Source organism: Pinus tabuliformis, chromosome X (genome assembly GCF_031772625.1).
Source record: "Pinus tabuliformis cultivar Carrire ecotype Pingquan chromosome X, CPIR1, whole genome shotgun sequence".
Classification (NCBI taxonomy): domain Eukaryota; kingdom Viridiplantae; phylum Streptophyta; class Pinopsida; order Pinales; family Pinaceae; genus Pinus; species Pinus tabuliformis.
The window spans coordinates 155,159,901-155,183,278 of NC_142308.1; positions in this window are offsets into that span (position 1 = coordinate 155,159,901).

The following is a 23,378-nucleotide window of genomic DNA, read 5'->3' on the forward strand; positions in this document are numbered from 1 at the left end:
GGACGTATCATGGTTATGCATCACACTGTGCGCAAACGAAAAACATGCACACTCTTTTGATCGTGACAAACGAGAAAACATGAGAAAGAAAGACAACTTACGTTTAGCAAGAGTGCTCATTGTGTATGATTCCTCCAATGCATGAGCGATGGGATCATGTGATTCAGGTGGAGGATGTGAATTCTGTGAACTAGATTGATCTTCAATGTAAATATGAGAGTGATGAGGAGCCTTGGGTGTTTCAACAAATTTCTGATATGGAGTGGAATCGACCTCAAGACAGCAAGGACCTAACATAACCATTATCTTGGGCTGAAGTGACTCTACTTCATCAACAGGTAGATCATCGAAGACAGGTGGCTTAGAAATACCAACAACAAATGAATCAACGTCGTGATCAAATGAAGGAGAAAAGAGATCACGACAACCATGATCATAAAATTTGATATGTTCATCGAGATCCTCATGTTCTGACGAATCATACAGAGGGGTTGATGAGAAACAAGAATGTTCACCCTCTACATTTATGGAAATCACAGATATTGAGTGAATTTGTAAACACAGATGTGTCCTCTCCACTATGCAATGACAAACTGACATTCGGTGTATCCTGTGAATGATCATAAGTAGATGCATCCAAGAATGAATTCTCACACGGAAAATTAACAATGGAAGAATCACCAAAGACGTCAGGGAAAAGAGGATAAGGATCGAACATAAGGAGGTCATTCTTCATCGTAGGCTCTTCTTCAGATTCCCACACATACTCATCATAAATGATAGTGTGGGTTGGCTACTCAACACCAACTCTGTCGACAACTTGATCCTCGTAAAAAACAAGTGTGGAGTCCAGAACAGGAGAACACGACACAGTACAATCCAGAGGATCAACAGAACGTGGGGATAGAGGTTTAGGTAACAAGTCCACGTGACAACCAACAATATTGTCAACCAAATTTGCATAGAGATCAAAAGTAGGTGGGGTGAGAAGATGTGACAGTTCAACAAATAGATGTGCACCTTCTCCCGCCTCACACTGCGGGGCTAGACTTGTTTGGTGAGATGACGATGGACAATCACTTGTGACAACAACCATGTCCGCCTTGGATTTAGTAGCTCTAACACCAAATTATGTTGGGCTCAGTGTGAATGATTCTAAAACTTGTGGATTTTCATATATGTGAAGAAGATAATGAAATATTTCATTAAGAAATTTCCAAATAATTTCATCCTTTGGGAATTGAAATGCGAGATTACGAAAGCGATCCCAGAATTGTGCCAAGGATTCATTAGGGACTATTTGTAATTCAAGAATATTTTTATTAAGTGATTAACGGTCAAATTTATGGAAAGCATCAGCTAACACTTTAACCAGGTCGCCAAATGAGTGAATATATTTTTCGGGCAGTGTGACAAGCCATTGCAATGGGTTCCCATGAAGTGTGAATGTGAACAACGTGCATATCATGTAACCCTAATGGGTATTGAGGTTGTCACATAGATTGGCAAAGGCAAGAATATGCCTATACCAAGTTGTTCTACCTTCACGTTCATATGTGTTCTATGACAAGAGATTCCAGAACTCCTCTGGGATTTCAAAGTCATTTCCAGAAGACATACATCTCGGAGGATGAAGTGTAACATAATATATGATATATGTGGGAAGATTCAAAATAGGCTTTGAGGACCCAGCTTGTCATCTAACCCTCCTTCTAGCGCTAGAAATATTGACGGTACTGGACTCACCAACATGTCAAGGGATCTCTCTGGTGATAAGTCCCAACTAGACCTCAAACTGTTTTGAGTAGGAGTCCCAACAGTGGGTAGTAAAGTTATGCCTTGACTGCGATAACATGTAGAGGTAAGCAGGATATCTTTCTTGTGAGCAAGGGTGTGACCTTGTAGCAAGTCAAGAGAGATGCATGGGGAGGTTCTAACACACATAAGGGAAAAATAAGTGTGTCCCTTAGAAGCCTATAATGGTACGAGGCCTAAAAGGAACACACGAGTTGATGGCATCACAAACTGGAAAGAAGAATAGTCGACAATCCAAAGTGATGGGTTAAACTAACAACATGCTTCAATAAGATTCATGCAATCACATACAGAATAGTCCATATATAAATACGTAAGTTTAAACTGCATACATTGCTAAAGTAACCAGAATAATCGAACTACAATAACAATACATGCATGAAACGTGATAGATCTGTTATATTATATAAAGTGAGAGTTCCATCCATACATACAACCATGACAACCACTAGCCACAATAGTGGAACTTTACAGTCAACACCGCCTGTTGCTTCAAAGAGACATACTCACTCTACACTGTGGAGAAGCCAAGGCTCATCATAATATTCTCCAAGCCCTCTCTAAGAAATGCCTAGCAAAAGCTTGGCTCCCAAAATCCCGTTCTAAGATTTATGAGGTTCTATTTATAACAAAAGGTTGGGTGACCCTTGACATTCCCCTTTGTGACTCTTGGACTACCCTCATGACTCTTCAAATTCATTACATAACTCTTTACATTACATATCACTATTTGCATTCCACTAATGACACTTGGAATTTCACTTTACATCATCTTGACAAAAATGACACATTTTCCACCCATACCCATGTGGGGCAAAAATCGGCTTGAGTTAGCCAAACGAGACAACACTAAGACTCTAACGATTATGGAAAGACCAGCTCATCAACCTCCTCTCCGTGATCCTCGATGACAAACTGATGCCATGCTCGGAAGTGCGTAACGGTGTCTGCGTACTCTTTGATGATGTACTTCTAGAAATGAACTCTTGGCTCCATTGCTTTCGGTTATACTAATTTGGAACCTCGGTCCAACTTGTCTTGTAACATGTGCAACTTAGTCCTGAGCAAGGCCAGACTGATGATGTACATACGCAAGTTATCTGCACTAACTTGAAAATTTGCGCTAGTGGCCATGAGCATCAACTGATCAAAGTACGCATCAAAGTCTGACTTCATTCTTGTCTTTGGCCTCGGTGAGTGTACCAATCAACAGGGTGTCATACTTTCTCACCAAGACATCCAAACTCCTATACAACCATGCATATGAAGCCTCAAAACTAGTAATGAGTGCTAGGAGTTCCTCATAGTTCTGAATCAAGCTCTGGATGTGTTCTTTGTCCACTCTACATGCAGCTTCATCATCTTGTGTAAGTGAAGCGGGCCTCCCTTGTACTTCATTGTCCATGTCTGTACATGATCAACTATTACATGTATATTTGTGAGTGTTTGCACTATCTCGGTTCAGCGTTGTTGATGACCATGTATATGGACCACTGCCTTGTGCACAGTAATGAACCTTTCATACAATCTCTGCGTGACTGTCTCAAGAGCCGATACTTCAACAAGTATGTCTTTCTTCATCTTTGATCTGGCAGATTCTGTTGATTGTTCCTCTCTCTACCTGGCCGCTTGCAACTCCTTAGCCATGCGCTCATCTTCTGCTATCAAAAACTTAACACTCGAGTTTGTGGCTTTGGCATAAGATTTTGTAGCATCAGCCAAGGTAGTTGGATGTCTTCATACATCTGACACAATCACTCATTCTTCAAAGTGCACAGGCGATGCATGCTCATCTGGGGTGCGCGCACGTGCTTGTACAACTTTGTGATATGACTCATCAAAGGATATGTTGTACATCTGCTTTCTTGCATGGTCCTCAAGATGAATGGTATCCCCTTGTGTACTCGGGACTTGCTCTACTTTTGGAGCTAGTGAAGCCTGTGGAGTGACCTCGATTGCTTTTAGCATGAGATCAGTATCCTGATCCTGTTCCAATTGCTCCATCTCCTTGTCCATTTTTTCTACTATTGGTTCATCCTACGGAGCCAGTTCCTGTTCCTACGACTTCTCACCCTGTTCCTCATCTACTACTGGTTCAGAGTCTTCAACCTTTATCAACGCAGTTTGCGCTATTTGTGTGCCTTGCACTTCCTCCTGTTCATGTTCCTATTCATGTTGCACTTCCTTCTCTCTTCTGCACAGCTCTTGTTCTTCTTTGAGATTTTGTTGGACTTCCTACAACATCCTCTCTGCATCTTCCAATCTCTCCTTCTCTCTTTTTCTTTAGGCTATCCTCTTGTCACATTGTCACCTCTTCGCATCTATCTCTAAAGCTACCATTTCCACAAGTGGATCTTCTTTGAACTTGTAGCTTTTCTCCGTCTGTATGCTTTCGACAATCTTCCTCTTGCCTTTGTCTTGCACAAGTTTGTTTCTTGTTGTTGCTATTGTTGTTGTCCCCTATGGTGTTGTTGCCTTGAGTGCTGCTAGCCACTCTGCTACCATGCTAACCAGTTCATTGAGCATAAAGGAGTTATAACAATATCTCCATGGGTCTTCCTCTGGCCAATGACACACCTCGTGGATCCAATAATAGTACACTCTCACATAGTGGTCCCTGCAAAATCCATGTGGGTCATATGGATTGAAACTCTTGGTGCCAAACTTAAACTTCTTGAAGTCCTCGACATCGACATCCGCTTCTTTCAAACTCCCCATCAGGTACAACTCAATTTGCATAGGAAGCGTAGGCCATGGTTCCTTCTTCTTCATGTGCAATCTAGCTGATAACCCTATCGAGATGTGGTATGCAACCTTCTGCATGACCAACTTGTCCATTGAAAACCTCAGCAACACATGCAGAGATTTCTTCACATTGTACATCCTGATAGAGGTGCCCTCCGATGAGGCACACCAATCTATAATGTCCAACAACACCTCCATTGTTGTCTGGGACATGCAAGGTAGATCTTGTTCAAAGATCATCATGTACATAAGGGCGATGAAATAGTTAGATATTATAACCATTACTCCACGGTAGTTGTAGTCTGAGAAAAACTTGCAATATATGTTCACAGCACTCTTTGAAGGTTTCCATGCCCAACCCATGCCAGGAAACTATTGACAGGCATAGATTTCATCGAGTAGGTAGGAAGACATGAAGAATCTTGCTTGTTGATCCTTGGGTGGACTCTGGGCATTGGATACATGCACTTTCAACTAGAGAGCCAACATTTCAGACCAATTGAATGGTTTTCCTTCACTTGCCAGCTGATCCAACATAGAAACCCAACTCTACGGGAAGGTCTCTATACTCCCTTGGCCATACAAGTGACATGCAAAGATGACCAAGAATTGGTATGCCTTCCTGAGTGTCTTCGTCCTGTATATCTGGTTGGGTGTCGTCCTGAATTTTGTTGGCTCCCTTACCCAATGCTTCAAGATGTCTCTTGTGTTCATGTTGTTGTTGGGAGTGTAGAATGGTGCATCCATCCTGCTCACCAGTAGTGAAAAATGATACATCTGCTGATAATCTTCCATCCAAAAGGAAGCAATATTTTCTCCACTGGCACTGCTCAGTATCATTTTCTCAGGATCAATGTGTGAGACAATCTAGTGGATCACGTATGCACACGAGAATACGGGATACTTGCATTCAACCTTATACAACACTAACTTATGGATGTTTACATAGACATTTCAGTCCTGCAGATTCTCCTCAAAGCTACTTGAGAGAATAGTGTTGACGTCTTGCCATGTGATCTTGATGAACAGGGGTGTGTCTGTGTATACTGGCAAGCTCATAGACCCTTGTTCAACCACATCCCCAAACTACTTTCCACTATGTCTTTTGATCCAACTCTCGTGGAGGCCATGATAAATGTACTGCTAAGAAGCTTCTCAAAACCTTGTGGTACTTAGAGACAAAGAAGACACTCATAGTGAGACAATGTCAGCTAAAAACATCAAGCAACTTGGGAAAAATACAGGCAACAAATTGGTGACTTCTGGGCAAGATTGCGTAGCATTGACTTTGGGAGGCCGGGAGACTATCAACTGTAACTATACATTACACAGTCTAAGCTTCCAATGAGGCTTTCTGTTGACTAGAACTAGCAATGTGTAGTCCAATGAGGCTGACTACTGACTAAAATTGCTCAATGTGCAGAATAATCACACTGGGTTACTGGTTGGAACTGCGTATCATGTAGTTCCAGTGGGAAAACTTGTGACTACCTCCTAGGATTTCGTAGAGCACAACTGGGAGATAGTGTGGGCAGCATCTGCGCAATGCCTAGAGGCAAGATAGAGCCTTGACTATGGCAACTTTTAAACACGAATAACTGAGTGTATGTGAGAATATGGTGTAGATATGAGTGTATAGACATACATGCAATATAGGCAAGTGCATAAATAAATCACATGAAAAAACCAAGAAGCTCATGAAGTGAGTCGCCGCAATGACGATTGTGAGTGCAAAAACAGTGTTATGCATGTGACACTTAGGAAAGGTAATACAAAACTTGAAACAACACTTCTACGAGCTAAAACATATTGAAACGCCATCATTCGTTCAATAAAACCAAGGAAATAACACTCATACAAGTCGAAAACTAAAAAGCGACAGAAAAAGCGGCAAAAGGCATGAAAAGAAAAACTTACCCAAAAAAGTTGCGCCAACTGTGTCGAAGGTTCCTAGATGCCTCGGGAATGCCAGAGCTCCAAGATCGAATGTGAAGAATGAGCTTTGAGGCGTCGTTTAAATATATTTGGCGAAATTAGGGTTTATGACGCGCATGCCACAAATCTAGGAAAAAGAAACACTTGGCAGGGAGTTTCTAAAAACGACTTTGCATGTAAATCTTACTGCTAAAAATAGAACCCTTGAAAATCTAGGGATGCTTTTTCGCTTTTGCTTTTTTTAATTTCGAGAAAATTTTCTAGGCATGCAAGGAAGGATTGTGCAATTCTGGAGGTAATCGGGCAACCTACCGGCACATGAGATGGAAAACCACTAAGGGAAAACTTACGCATTTTTTCTGTGCTGAGTGGCCCTGGTTGGCTGGCTAGCTCTACCCAATTTTCGAGAGCAGTGATGCTAGGTTTCTCTATGAATTTTCGAAGAGCAGTGCAGTTGGCCATTTTTGCGCAATTTCGAAGAGTAGTGCAGATGGCCTAGGTTGCTCTGCGCATTTCTAGAGAGCAGTGCACCTGGGCTAGTCTGAGCATTTCTAGAGGGCAGTGTAGCTGGCCTAGCCTTCTCTGCACAATTTTTGAGATCAATGTCGGCTCGCTGGAACTGCGAAATTCTGGAGAGCAGTGTTAGCTGGCATGCTCTACACAATTTCCAGAGAAAGGTTGGTTGGCTTGCTTTCCACAATTTCTGAGTGCAAGGCAACTGCTGGGTTTCTCTGTGCAATTCTTGAGGGGAAGACAAGTTTATTTTCAGGATGGCACAATTTGGCCCAACAACCAATTAACCAAATGTGAAGCAAGTGCTAGATGTGCTTGTGGTTGATTGACGAGACAAATGAGTGAACACAAGCTATTAAATGACAAGTGAAAACAAATACACCCAAGTACCTGATTAGCGCAGGATAGCTGCGATGATTTCGAGGAGGGAGGCTCCAAAACAAAGCAAAGGAAAAAATTTGGAGGGTGGTTGTAGCCACTACAACAAGACTCAAGCCCTACATTACAGACATTAGACAACAGTGTTTTGACTGTCCATTCTTGGACTATCTTGAGCTCATTCCTCTCAGCAAAGAAGGCCGCATCATATGATCAAGGATCGAGTTCCCTTAGGACATCATTCTGTCATTGCTTAAGCTACTCTCTAGTTAGTATTTGACTACTGCTACTTGTGGACAAAATTGCATACATGATTGGGTTGCCTGCTTGGCATTGGACAGTGGTTCAAATCATCATTCATTGTACTCTCTCTCTCTATTGATCATTTGATTTTGATAATAAGAAGAATTGTTCAAGGGTTTTCCCCACCTTGGGGTTTTTCCCTGACTTGAGCCAATCCTTGTGTTCTCTTGTCTTGGCTTGTCTTCTACATTTTCATTGGATGTTCTTTCAGTCAATGGATAATATGATTCGTAATGGAATAATGAAATTAATAATGGGCTAATGAAGTGATTGAATTTTTCAAAGAACATGTTAATCCTAAAATTAACATGGAATCAGAGCACAGGTGAAGTCAAGCCCAAGCAAGAGTGTAAGAAAAAGGAAATCACCCAGTGAAGTCTCTATGGTCTCCTCCCTCTGCAAGTTTGAAGGTTCTAAGCAAGTAAGGGTCTCTATGTAAGGTCTCATCTCATCAAAGTCAAAGGCACACCTAGGACCATGTTCCTAGCAAGCTATCCTAAATATGGGAAAAATTGCAATCTCTAATCGGAGACTAAATTACAAGTGATGATTAACCCTCTTCTCTGAAAAATATGACTACAGTCTCTCTCAAGAAATCTCTGTGATTTGGGACAACAGATCTAAGGCCATGACATTTGTGCCTTAAGGGAAATTTTCGGACATAATTTAGTGTAGGTTTCTTGTAGTCTTAGGCTATTGATGCAAAGGTAAGTAAGGGTGCTTCTGTGCATATGATTTGGATCTTTGTTTCAGCACCACAGGGAAAGTTGTAGTCACAGATGATTATGGAGGACTAATAGGAGAACTGAGAGGTATAGGAAAGACCCTCTCCTCAAGCTGCAACCACTCAGATTGTTAGCATAGGAAACAAGGGTGTTTCCTTGTCCCAGAAGGATTTTTTCTAGCACTGATGTGGTCAGAATGTTAAAAATTGTCCAAGGCCTACAACAATATCCTGGACCCATCAAGAGAAGTACAAGGAGATGCTTACCAGTCCAACGCTTAGGAGGTTTCCCAACCCATGAGCAGCATGAGTCAGAACCCTCAGCGAACCCTCTGCGACATTGGTTCAGAACCCTTGGTGAACCCTCTACGACCTCCATTGTGAACCCTCTGCGACCTTCACTATGAAGTAATCACAAAATTCCCTCTGTGACCTTCACTATGAAATAATCACGAAATTCCCTCTGCAACCCTTATTGCAAACCCTCTGCAACCTTCACTGCTAAATAATCACGAAATGCCCTTTACAACCTTCACTGTGAACCCTCTGCGACCTTCACTGCCAAAAAATCACGAAATAATGCACTCTGGTACCTAATTTTTGTTTTAGATGGCTTTTTTTTATGAGCTTGGCCATAATATTCAATAAAAAATTCCCTTAAATACTAATATCTCTCTATGGTGTATAAAAACCCAATCCCCATGTTATATAGTCAATATAATGTTTTATGATTTTTATTTTTTTTTACTCCAATATGAACCCATGTGATATAGTATTGCTTCATATCTACCATTGTAACTTACCTAGTTGTTTCTTTATGTTAGTGGTTGCGCTGCCTCACGCTCACCGCATCAGTCATGGAAACAAACAGCTGCCAACGTTGATGCTTCGAATCTATAACCAGTGAACCTCCTCCGTCTCGGGTCTTTCAACTGGTCTTCGCGACGTTTTCCAGCAGTTTCTGCTGTGCATTCACTTTCACAATGGCCACAGTCACATGAACACACGATCAATAAGAACATGGAGTTTATGAATAACTTTGCTCTATACAGAAACAAAATAAATTCCACAATGAAAGAAAATTATATTAATGATAAAATTACTTATTTATATATATACAATTCTAAATATAAATTTTAAGTGCAAGACAATTATGTTTGGATAAATTAACTTTAAAAACAAAATATAAAACTAATTACATATTATACACTAACAACCCTAAAAAGATAATTAACCCAAAGTAACATTTTAACACTACTCAAAAGATTGTTGCTGTAAATTTAACGTTGCTCCAAAGTGTGCTACAAATATAATGCTGCTCCGTAACATTAAACCATATATGAATAATATATCAAATATGTGAATGCATCAACTCAAATATTTTAACAATGGAAAACGCCGTGGGTATTGAAATATAACACTCTCCATTCGTGCGCTCTATTAATGCATTCCCATGCTATGAACCACATGGTATATATGAACGCATTGTAAATTAAACACACTGCAATATATTACCAATGTACTATGAATTCCACGCTCATCACACCAATGTATTATAATATCAATTCAACACATAACTCCATGCTCTAATGCTCTAATGTATAAATGTGTTCCACATATCATTGTATGGTTCGTTTTATAGCATTCCATAGGATTATTGATATATGTTGTTGCATTGTAGTATAGCTTTGCAACATTGTCAAATGCATTAGGTTTCATAAATAAGTGTAACAAATTTTCATGAGAGAGCATGACCTTTTTAGGAATCCCAGTTGTTGAAAATAATGCATGGTATTGCATTGAAACTAATGATAGGATTATTGATATATGTTGTTGCATTGTATTATAGCGTTGTAGTATTGTCAAATGCATTACATTTCATAAATAAGTGTAACAAATTTTCATGAGAGAGCAAGATTCTTTTAGGATTCTTAGTTGTTGAAAATAATGTAGGGTATTGTATTGAAAATAATGTTTTTATTGAATATGTGATATATGGAATATTAATGTATTAATTATTAATTATCTAAAATATATTATAAATATTATCCTTAATGCATAATGTTGTCTAATTAATTTAATCTAAGAGCCTTGTAACTAGTGCATAGGATACAAGGTTGTCTACTTAACTTATATGCATAACACTCATTATCTGTCTCTTTGTTTTCTATCGTCTCTACTTCCATTTCTGCTTGTGTCAATTCTAAATAGCCATAATTATATTCTTGATCACATAGTCATTACTCTTCTATGTGTTACCTTCCCTGTCACCATTCATTCCTTTGGGCTGCCATTTTTCGTTGTTGAAATACTTGCTTACTCTCTAAGTTTTCTCTTGTGATCAATTCACACAAAATGGATCTTGGTTAGTTCTTGATTTTTAGGGTTTAACCTCATTTTGTTTTGCAACTTATTTCATTTTCTACAACATGCATATCATCTCTAAGATGTCCTCTTTGATTTTCTTTCTGTTGTCAAAGGACTTAGTTTAGCCTTCTTATTTCTAGCTTCCTTTGTGTTACTAAGAACCTAATCTACTCCTTCTCCCTTGCACTTCCATGCTCATGTAATCTACTTTCTGACATATTTGATACATGTTCTTTAGAGGAAAATAAATTGGATGGAATATTCATTCCATCACAATTGTGAGTAGATATTTTGACAATCTCAACTAAGGAATTTTCATTTTCATATACATCCTTGTTCTCTTCATTAACAATGCCATTCTTGACATATATTGTATTTTTCATTACAAAAGTTGCTTCCTCAAAATTTTGATCTTCTTTATTAACAATTTCTGGTCCATTATGAGTATGGTTTCCCCATATCCCTTTCCTTGATCTCAATCTTTTCATTAGGAAAATTTGTGGTTGGAAATTTTTTTCATTGCTAATCTGTATTTAATTTGGTATTTGGAATGCTGATTTTATTATCTTCATAATATGTCCTTTGTTCCTCAGCTTCATCCCACTAGAATTCATGGAAGGAAGAATGAAGAGTTGATATATATTTATGATTTCCCTCCAATACAATGACATTGTATTTCCTTAAGTTTTAAATTCCCATATCACAAGCATAAATATATTTTCTCCTTAGATTTGCATGTATATATTTGGACATTATTGTTGAGGGACTAAAAATGCATCATATCTAATGCCTTTGAAGTGTCATAAAGAAAACAAAAATTCTAATTGATTTTTGAGTTCTTTTCTTCTTTTTGCAAAAGGAATTTTAACTTTTCTAATCAATACATTTTGCAGGTGATGTACTCTATTCTTTGGATCTAGAATTCTTCAATACCACTATCTCCTTCAAGATTTTGGTCTTGATTTTGGCTAAAAAACAAAGGCCTTTACTATCTTTTCAATGTCCTTAGTACTTTGATTAGGGTTTGTTTCAACTCATATGAAAATTTAGTCATCACATCTCTACTCTCTCTTCTAAGTAATTCTTGGGGTTTCTCTCCCCCTGGGATGGTGTTGCTCTAACATAGGTCAATTTATTCATTTCAGCTTCCCATTAGGCCATGCTAACTTCACTTGGTTATTAAAGTCTCATGCCGCTCCTTTTTCTTCCTTTTCCACACTTTAATAGATTTCATTCTATTGTCTGCATTTCTTTCATTGTTTGGTCTACTTGTAGTGACTTCCCTCTTCTATCTAGAGTTCTTTAAGGTATATGGCAGCTTGCAATCTTTGGTTTTGTGGCCAAAGTTATCACATACATAACATCTTGTGTGGTCAATAAATGGAGGAAATGTTGTGTATTTTCTTATGCCCACATTTTTCTTTGCATACATTTTGCATTCAATAGCTTTGTGTCCAAATACATTACACAAATAACAATAACCATGAAAATGATTTGTGTACCTGGTGATGCAGGAGCATCCGAACCCTTGATGAAAAAATATTAGAGAAAGAGACACGTGGACGACCACATGGACAACCAGGCCAACCTGGAACAAGATTCGGTTAATGAACTAATTTTCGTTAAAAAAAATTAGTTAAAATTGAATGTATGTATAAAGAACTTAAGGATTCATGAGTGAACCAAGAAAGAAAGGGAAAAAAAGAAAAATTGTGCGTGTGAGAGAGGGAAAAATGTAGTTGCTGGAGAGTTCTTGATTAAGGATGAGATGCCTTAAAATTGTAATTTGAGTTTGTACATAATAAAAATGTGTTTTATGTGAACTTGTCGTCGCACTAAATTGTTTTCTCAGCAGCTAAATTGTTTTCTGAGGTTGCTGGAAAGATTAAAGATTCATTGGAGAGAGATTAAAGATTCGTTGGAGGCGCTCTCGAGAAGATTTTGAAAGGCTTCGTGGACCCATAACCCATAGGCCTCAAGAGCAATTTTATTGGGGAATTGGGATTTTGGTTCACCCTAAAATATCATCACCATCAAGTGGTATCAGAGCGGGAAAAGATTTCCTGCGGAGAGGAGTTTTTGCATGCGAAGAAAGAAGAGGTACAGTTTTGCTAAAGATTTGTAAGCTTGTAATTTTTTATTTTATTTTGCGAAGATGAGAAGATTGCAGCAAACCTAGAGCAGGAGTGCTCAATTGGATCAAGAGGAGAGAACCACGGCGATGCCGAGAGGACTAAGCTCAGCAGAGAAGCTTGGTATGGCATCTGGTAGCAGGGAGGACTTGCTATGGAAAAGGTTTGGTTGCATCTCACAGAACGCAGTTCCACTGAAGAAGTGAAGCAGTGGGCAGAATTGCTAAGGAAATGCATATGACCAAGAGGTCATAATTTTTGTACCTCGGGAGCATATGACTAGGAGGTCATAATTTTTGTACCTCAGGAGTCTGATGCAGGAGCATCCGAACCCTTGATGAAAAAAAAATAGACGTGGACGACCACATGGACAACCAGACCAACCTGGAACAATATTCGGTTAATGAACTAATTTTAGTTTAAAAAAACAGTTAAAACTGAATGTATGTATAAAGAACTTAAGGATTCATGAGTGAACCAAGAAAGAAAGGGAAAAAAAGAAAAACTGTGCGTGTGAGAGAGGGAAAAATGTAGCTGCTGGAGAGTTCTTGATTAAGGCTGAGATTCCTTAAAATTGTAATTTGAGTTTGTAAATAATAAAAATGCGTTTTATGTGAACTTGTCGTCACGCTAGATTGTTTTCTCAGCAGCTAAATTTTTTTCTCAGGTTGTTGGAAAGATTAAAGATTCGTTGGAGAGAGATTAAAGATTCGTTGGAGGCGCTCTCGAGAAGATTTTGAAAGGCTTTGTGGGCCCATAACCCACAGGCCTCAAGAGCAATTTTATTGGGGAATTGGGATTTTGGTTCACCCCAGAATCTTGTCCTCATCACCTGGTAGATGAATCCCTTCTCTTCGTGTTTTCTTGGGGGAGCCTTCTTGTTTGTTACATATGTTTTTGATTAAACTTGATTTGCTTTGTCTTACATTATGTTGCAACATGTCTAGGTTCATGGCAAGAAAAACATTTGATATATTTTAAAGGAGCAAAGAATATCCTTTGGAATCTTTTAAATTTGTTCAATTCATCTCTGGGAGCAATTGGCCTTTTTGTTGAGAACATTTTCTTTGAACATTATTTTCTTTTTGATTTTGTTTCTTGTCTTTGTTTGTTACCTTGTTATTCATGTTGTTTATCCCTTCTCCTACAAGTCTTTAATGTTGTTGTGTTCTATTTAATGATTTCCTTATTTGAGTTCTTCATAGAGACAATCTCATCTTGTAGATTTTTACATAGTCTATTATTTTCATCTAGTTCATTTCTTCATGAACCAATCTCATCTTCTAATCTTTCATGTTGTTCTTCTCTCTCATTTACCCAGATGTTGATCATCTCTTCAGTTTTCGTTGCTTCTTCTAATTGTTTCCTTAGAATAATAATTTCTTCCTTATACTCATGCTCTCTCTCATCACATATTTGTACAAGTTTCTTCATAATTTTGTTTTCAGTCCTTAGTCTTTCTATTTTATCCAGGACTGAGTCAAGCTTGACTAGTTTTTCAGCTAACTTTTCTTCAAGTTCGTTCGAACATGTAGAGGCCTCATTTGATTGAAAACTTTCTTTGAAAGGGTTTTTCTTCTTCCTCTTTCTCTTCTCTTTTTTTGTACTACTACCACTAGTATCTCCTTCATGCATGAGCTACAATCTATCCTAGATTTATTTTGCAGATTTAAGTTCTATAACTATCTCAAGATCCTTATTATGAAGATTGTTATACATTGCACATTTTTCCTTAGCATTCCAATGTTGTTCTTGAATAGAGGGGGAATCATCTTTACCATATCCATCACATACAAGCTTCCATACACCATGTCCATAAGCTATCAGTTATGTTTGAACCTTATCTCTCCATTCATGAAAGTTTGTTGTACTAAGAACAGATACACTTTGATAGTCCATGACTCAACTAGATCTACCTTCAAGATGTTAGACTTACACAAAAGGAACCTGCTCTGATACCAATTGATGGAAACTTAACTAAATTGAGAGGGAGGGCAAATTAGTTTATTACATTCATGAACAACTTTTTCCTTTCTTCTTAATGTTTATATGAAGTATTCAGTGAACAATTTAACACCATATAAAATGAAGATTTAATATATGAACAATATGTAATATGTGAACCATAGCATAACAGTTTTCATGGAAACATAAAATCAACACACAAAATCATCATATATGGACACCAGATATAAATGGAAACTCATAAAGGGAGAAAACCATAATTTTTTTATTGTTGTGATGAAAAGGAAAACTCTTATTCCCTTATTACATCTTATTTTTTGTAAGATCCAACCTACAAGAGGATACTACCTCAATTTTTTGCAAGCTACATCATGTAAGGAAGCTCCAACTCTCATAAGTTTTCTATAAGCTACAACCCACAAGAGGCTCCTGCCTCAACAAGCTCCAACATGTTATTTATCAAACTACAACTTCAAAGGAGACATCAATCCCCTGATACAAACAAGAAAAAACAATGTGTTGGTTACCTATCTGCATACCTCTATCTTTGTTCCCGCTTCTTCTTCTCCTCAAATATGCTTCACATCGTCTATATATATATATATATATGTGTGTGTGTGTGTGTGTGTGTTAGGTAATTAATGAAGAACATCTCAATTAGCTCTCACATTCTCTAACTCTCTAACCATCTAGCTCTCCAACCTCACACAAATTTATAAATGAACTTTGATGAATATTAGTATTCCACACACATAAATCTAAAATGACAAAATTTGACTCTCTGCATTCCAAAGGTGTCTCTTCAATTCCAAAATTATTTAAACTATTGAATATTAATATACATAAGAGGAATTTCATCATATCCAAATTTCATGTCAATAAAATAAATTTCAACATATTTAAATAGAATGCATTAATATAGCCTTGCATTCATATTCAAATAGTCTTGCACCACAATATTCTTCATGTCTTTGCCTTTTCCTTTATCTTTTATTTTTCCTTGCATTACAACAATATTATTGCATCAAAACATCTCAATCATCATATGCATACATGCTTACCATTAACCAATATTCCATATGTACACAATCTTCCTCACTAATCAGCCCCACTCAACATTGTACGCAAAAGCAACCTTTCACCAACACCCTTTGCAACATAACAAACATATGACAACGGAGTGTAAAATTTTTTTCTCCAAGGCATAACAATACCTGCATCACCCCCCGAATGCGGGTGGAAAATAGGCATTTATGGCGCACAAGCAGATGGGAAAACAGGTGGCCCATCCATATAGCCATCTATGCCACCGCTTGTGTGAATACAACGCAGATATTGGCTCTCAAGTTGGCAGAATTAACCACCTAGGATTTTCAAGACATTCCCGGCAACTCCCTAAACATGGATGAGGAGAATCCACCCAGCTCCATTCAACCCCTCAATTGTTCTTGTCCTCCCTCCATCTCTAAACCGAGCCTCCACACTACTACTGGAAGGAGATGCAGATTATTATGTTGTGTAGACCTGGGTAATGGTATTCACCACTCCCAATCCCCTCTCTGCCATTAGTGTTCTGAGTTCCATGCTCCTTCCTCTGCTACTCCTATGAATTCATTGGAACCTCATCTTCTTCCTCACGCGGAGCTTCTCTCCATCAGCCCCATGAGATATCGACACAGATTGAGTAGCAGGCACGGAGGCAATCACAGTGGTGCTCCACGAGATGATCATCGTCCCCCCTTCGCCTCTTCCTACCCTTCAACTTCCATGTCCCCTTCCCTCTCCAATCCCAGCCCCCATAGCAGATATCCGAACACGTGAAGCGGGAGAGGAAGAACCAACTTTAGCGGAGCACATCTCTCTGGAAGCATTCCCCTGCACGCAGCGACCAACGCCTCCTCCCATCAAGCTCATTTTCAATTCCAAAGCACCCTAAACCAGCCGAAAATTATGGTCACCATCACCGTGGGCTTCAAGGAATTCTCTGAGTCCAATTCAGAACCTTCGTCTAGCAGGGATTTTAGCCAAGTTCCTACCTTTACTTTCAAACTAGGGGAGCCAAGCTCCAATCTTCCAACAACTGATAATGACCTCCCCTCAAGCAGTGATCCGTGAACTATGGAATACAAGACCCACCGAAAGGATAAGGGCATTCAACCTAAGGACAACGCAGATGGCGGACATGTAGATAATACAGGTTCTGAAGTCTACAGGTGGTGTCCGATCGTGGAGTAGGAACCCACCAAGGAAACCAAGCAGTTGACCGATAGACTACGTGGCGAGCAGTAACCGGGTTCTGTTCTGCTTTGTCATCTGTCTTTTGTTGTTTTGCATCCTGTTTAGTCTTTTCATAGTGTTTTTCCCTTCTTGGTTGTAATAGCTTGGAATTTTGTCCCCACTAGCCGACTAAACATGGACAAGTCTGATTCCAGTTTTGATTCACTTAGTCTTAACTCCAATTTTTTGTATATGAGAACTTTAGCCCCTGCGTGGGCAGCTAAAACTTTTCATTTTTGGGACGAGACTGGTTTCCCCTTCTGGGGCAGTCTCATTTTCAAGTTTGGAAGAAAAGAATGGTCATTCCATTGACCCAGCACCGCTGAGGCCGGAGCCTCCATGTACATTTTGCATATATCAATAGATTAATTCTACTTAGAAAAAAAAACAATACCTGCATCACCACAAGCATGCCATCAACAATACTTGTTTAATTGGGCATGCATTAACTGTGCATACATCGTTACATCATCCTTCAAATCAACTTGCAAAGAATATCTCCAATGCCATATTAAAAGATACATTAGTCTTTAAATCAACCTCACAAATAGAACATATGCAAGCCTAAAACATTCACCAAGAATAGAACACATTTTTATTAGGAAAGCATTATAACAAGCATCAATGTCTTGCCTTGTACTTCTTCGACATTGATCTTTGCTGCATAATGCATCTCACAAAACCATAAGCATCAAGCATCAAGCATAAGCATATATGAGCAACAACATAAGCATAAGCATATCTCTTGTTGAACCTTTGCCTTTGCTTCTCTTTTGTCATTGTAGGACAAGCTATGAATTGTTGTTCACAAACTATTTTCAGTTACACCTCTTCTCAGTGTCCACAAGCTGCATTTGTTCAATCATCACAATCATACAAACACTTTGTTGCTCCTTTTCTTTTCCTCTGCCCAAACTACTCTTTCTCTTGCCCCTGTTGTTCTTTGTCATCAATAATAACAATGTCAACAACTTTTACAACTATAAAACAATGTGTGTATATATATATATATATAATAATGTTTTTTAACAAATTGTAAATTAAACAAAGTCTTTCGATAGAAATCACATAAGAGAATTTTTTGGCCTACACAATTCGAACCAACAATTGTGGTTCATCATCAGAACCAGATGAAGAGGCATACCATGGCAAAAGCTTAAATATATTACTCTCTATTTAAGCCTTTGCCATGGTATGCCTCTTCATCTGGTCCTGATGATGAACCACACTTGTTGGTTCAGATGAAGAGGCAGACCATGGAAAAGGCTTAAATAAAGAGCAACTCTATTTAAGCCTTTGCCATGGTCTGCGTCTTCATGTGGTCCTAATGATGAACCACACTTGTTGGTTCAGATGAAGAGGCAGACCATGGCAAAGGCTTAAATAGAGAGCAATCTGTTTAAGCCTTTGCCATGGTCTACCTCTTCATCTGGTCCTCATGATAAACTACACTTGTTGGTTTAAAAAGCGTCGGCCAAAAATTTCTCTTATGTGATTTCTACCAAATTTTTTTGCTTAATTCATTATGGATAACAAAACCCTGAATACAAAACATGTAAATTATTTGTACTCAAATATTTCAATTAAAAAATTAAAATATTTGATGGAAAAAATAAAAGTGAATTGATATTAAAATAAAAATAAAAATGAATTGGTATTTATCCTTGGAATTTGGTAACCTAAACGGCCTCTTAATTGAAATTCCTATATCAGTCGCGGCATGGCCGTTATCCATCATCGATCGTTAAGTGAAAGTTCCAAAAAGCTGGATGTCTTTTTCTTACGGATTAAAAAAATTCCAACCGATGGCATCGTCCAAACTTTAATATTTATGTCACCGATGACATGGGTGGTTATTATTATTATTATTAGTATTATTATTATTATTTTTATTTTGGATATTAACTTATTTGATTGATTAGGTTTAAATTTGTTTTTATCGATTATTAATTTTGGATATTAATTTATTTGATTGATGAGGTTTAAATTTTTATGAGTTTTTGAGTGAAATTTTAGGTGAGTAAATTTGTAAAATATTTTAGTTGAAAAAATTTGTGATGTAGAGGTTAATTAGTATAATTATATTATGTGGTTGGCATAGTTGAAAGCTTCATAAATATAACAAAAAAAAATGTATTGCAATAAGAATAATGCTTTATTAATATATACTTTAAGTGATTAACCATGTATAAAAAGATTATGGATCAATTTTAATCTGGGAAAAAAGGAATTAGATATCTTATTGTAAAATGGATCATTTTGCTAAATTAAATCGAGTTGTTTTTATTGAATTTTTTTGGAAGTTTCCGGAGGTTTTTCTAGTCTAATTTCTCTAAAATTGGGCAGGAATTTATTGAAATCACAAGTTTGATGGGTAACCCTGCACGATCGAAGTGCCCTATTGGTTTTTCAGGGTGCTGAATCCATATATATATATATATATATATATAGTGAAAAAACCAATTTAAATAACACAAATCAAGATTTCACCTCAAAATTTTCTACCAGATTCCCGCAAAGTTGCACTAAAGACAACTCCAATAAAATTTTCTTATATATTAATTTCTCCATAATAATCTAAGATCCCTATGAAATTGGTGGGCTAGGAACCACGTGGCACAAATCTAATTTAACTTGAGACAAAAAAAAGAAATACACATCTTATTGTAAAATGTATCATTTTGCTAAATAAAATTTATTTATATATTAATTTCCCCTTTTAATTAGAATTATATATTAGAATTGGAGTAATATTGAATTCCTAGGAAATTGGTGCGTAGGGAGCCACTTGGCACAAATATAATTTTTTAAATTTATTAAAAGCCAATGCAGCCTAACAAACTCTGTAACACACTACAACCATTGATAAACATTAAGATTAAGCATATGTTGAGCATATTCCATTGAGAAATCAATTAAAAAAAATCCAAAAGATCCTCATCCACCTTAAGTTGAAATAAGAAGCCACAATTAATAGATGGTATGGTTTTTTTATTATAGTTTTTTTTTTGTCAAATGTCTCAATAGAAATTTTTAAGAATCATAAGTTTAAGTTGTCTAATCTGCAAAGTTCTAATGCTTTAATAAATTTTTAGGGTGTTGAATCCATTCATATATTCAAATGTACATTTTAAATAACAAGAAATCACAATCTAGCTTGAAATTATATCGCCCTAATACTACAAAAAAAAAAAACCATTTAATCTATTTTTAAACCATGTGACACTAATTAAAGATGGAAACTGAAAAAACACTTCTTAAATTAAATTGATATTTCAAAATATTTATCACATGGCTAACCTCCTTTTATTTAGCTTCAGTTTCTTTAATGGTTAAGAGCATGTGTTTCCTCCTAAGAGGTCACAGATTCAAAACCAGAGGGGTAGAGTATGTATGCCTTCCTAAACTTAGAGGTAGTATGTACGCCTTCATAAATTTACAAGTAGATCCCTTGTCCTAGAGGGATAAAGTATGTATGCCTTCGTAAACTTAGAAATAAATCTTTGTCCGACTGACTTGACCATACCATTAAAATTGGATAACAATAATAATTTCTTATTTATTAAATAAACAAAATTATAGTAATTTTATTAGACTTCTTTTCCTATTTTTTAAATATAAAACTAGAATTTCTCACCTTCTAGATATTATAAACTACTTCAATGACATGATTTAATTCGGCATTAACATTAACTGGTACCACATCAGCATTTATTCCCCTGTTCACGTTGAAATCTTTCTGTTGAGATTTGGTTGTTGCAGCTGTATATCTAAACTTGGTCTGTTTGATCTTTTTTTTCTCGTCGGTTGTTGGTTTATATTTTGCCTAGCAGAATAAGCTTGGTCTATCTGTCTGGTTTTGAAAAGGTTTACAGCTGAAAAGTGAAGGCACAGATCCATCCATCCATCCACTGTTATTATTAATGGCAGGCTCTCTTGCAGGCCTTGTTTCGGCACTGAAGTCCATGTTCATTAAGGAAAACGACTCTGCAAAAATTTACAAAAAAATGGAGCCGACGAAGAGCATGAAGGCAGAAGCACAGAGCAGGCGTGCACAAAAGTTGATCGATAAAACCCTCCAATCCGTTGATAAACCCGCTGAGAAACGGAGGAGTGTTAAATTGTAATGTAATTTTCTTTGCAGTTTATGTTTTTGGGTGTTCAGTAGCCAGTTTTGTATAAAATATGGCAAAGATGTGTCGAAATTATATGATTGTGTTAATATTATATGAAATTATATGATCGTGTTGATATTATTTGATTGGGTTGTGTAGTCAGCACAATTTAGAGATGGATATCTATTTTATGGGTTTCTGTTAGAGATCCATATCTATTTTATTGATATCGATTTTGTTCGATGTGTATATTTACAATATAATTTAAATAAAGAAAAGTTTTTTTTGATATTATATGAAATTATATGATTGTGTTGATATTATATTAGCATAGATTTATTTTAAATACGGATTTAATATGAGTTGAGAGAAATTTAAATTATTCACGTGTAATTTTTTTATGAGCAAACATTGTTTAAATGTTTTGTATAATTATTTAAATTTTTTTATTTTGGCCAGTATGAGCAAAATTTCAATTTTGATGACAGAGGGACAGTTTTAAACATCACGCTGGGCTGTAGAATAAGCCTCTAAGCCCAATGATTGAGTTATATAATCCTCACAGTTCTATAGATTTTGTTAAAGATTGATATCTATATGTACATTCACAATATAATTTAAACAAGGAAAAATCACAATCTTACTATATTTATGCTTTTTGACATATATTCCTAGTAAATTTTATATGAAATTTAATAAAAATATATTAGAATTATATAATTGAGTTGAATAAAATTCCAAAAAAATTCAAAAAAACGAACTTATTTATACATTAAAAATATAATAAAAATTAAAAAAATAATAATAATATTTACAATCTCAATAAATTAAAAAAAAAAAAACACAATCTCAATAAATTGCATCGCTCATATCCATGCCCAAAAAAATATATAAAAACCCAAGTATCAAGAAATTATACCAAAACACTTGAATGCGAAATCTATTAATCTATCTTATGTCCTTTGACTCAAATAAAGAAAAGTATTGTGCTGATTTTGTAATTATTCTCTCTCCATTTCTATACACAGTAGCAAGTGATTTATCATGCACCTATCAAAACAGTCATGCACCTAACAGTCATGGCCAAATTAATGATATCAGATTCTCTGCCAACGGTTTTTTATTGGATTCGGATCCATGTGTAAATTCATACCACTTGTGAAATTGCTGAAATGTGGGTTTTGCATATTTTATGGTATTAATTATTTTTTAATAGGGGTAGGTTTTGCTGTAGTTATTTGTTATAAATTTTAGAGATTTTTTTTCCAATCTAATTTGTTTGGGCAGATATTTGTTTGAATCACAAATTTGAGTGGTGAACTCTCTATAATCCAAGTGTCTTAACAGGTACTGAATCTATATATACAATCAAAAACTCAATTTAAATAGCATGTATACAATCAAAAACTCAATTTAAATAACAAACAACTTAGATCCATGTAACACTGATCACGATCTATCATGAGCATAGAGGGATCAAATCAGTCCAAGTGCAAACCTTCCTTTTGGTGTGTAGGATATAAGGTGGTTCGCAACAATGTCACATTTTTAGATTTTCATTATTATATATATGTTTGAGATAAAATTCAAAATTTATATTAGGTTTTCTTAGTTTGTGTTTCTTGCTTTGAATGGTTTGTGCGTAAGTGTTTGGATGCATTGAGTGGTTCGTGTGTTTATGTGTTTAGATTTGGATGACAATGTTTGTGAATGTTACAATTGTTCTGTTATATTTTATATGTGTACGTAATTGTTTATTAGTAATTAGTTGGTGATGAAGAAGGGAGACAATCCTGTCAATAGTTTGCATGAGGATTGATATTGCACATCTATTTCATTTAATTTTAGGTATCACAAGTGTTTACAACTAACTAATTTTAAATAGTGCTCCTCCAAGTATTACAAAATATGTCTTAAAGAGTAGTTTTAATAATTTATTAATTCAATATTACTCTTGAAATAATTTTCTTTTTTGCTAATGTTGGAAATAATTTATTTCCTTCAAGAATATTTTGATGATATTTTTTTTTGTTATCTACAGTCTATTTTGCAATGTCAAAAAAAAATGTATTTTTGAATTTTTTTAATCAATGGCCAGATTTATAAAAT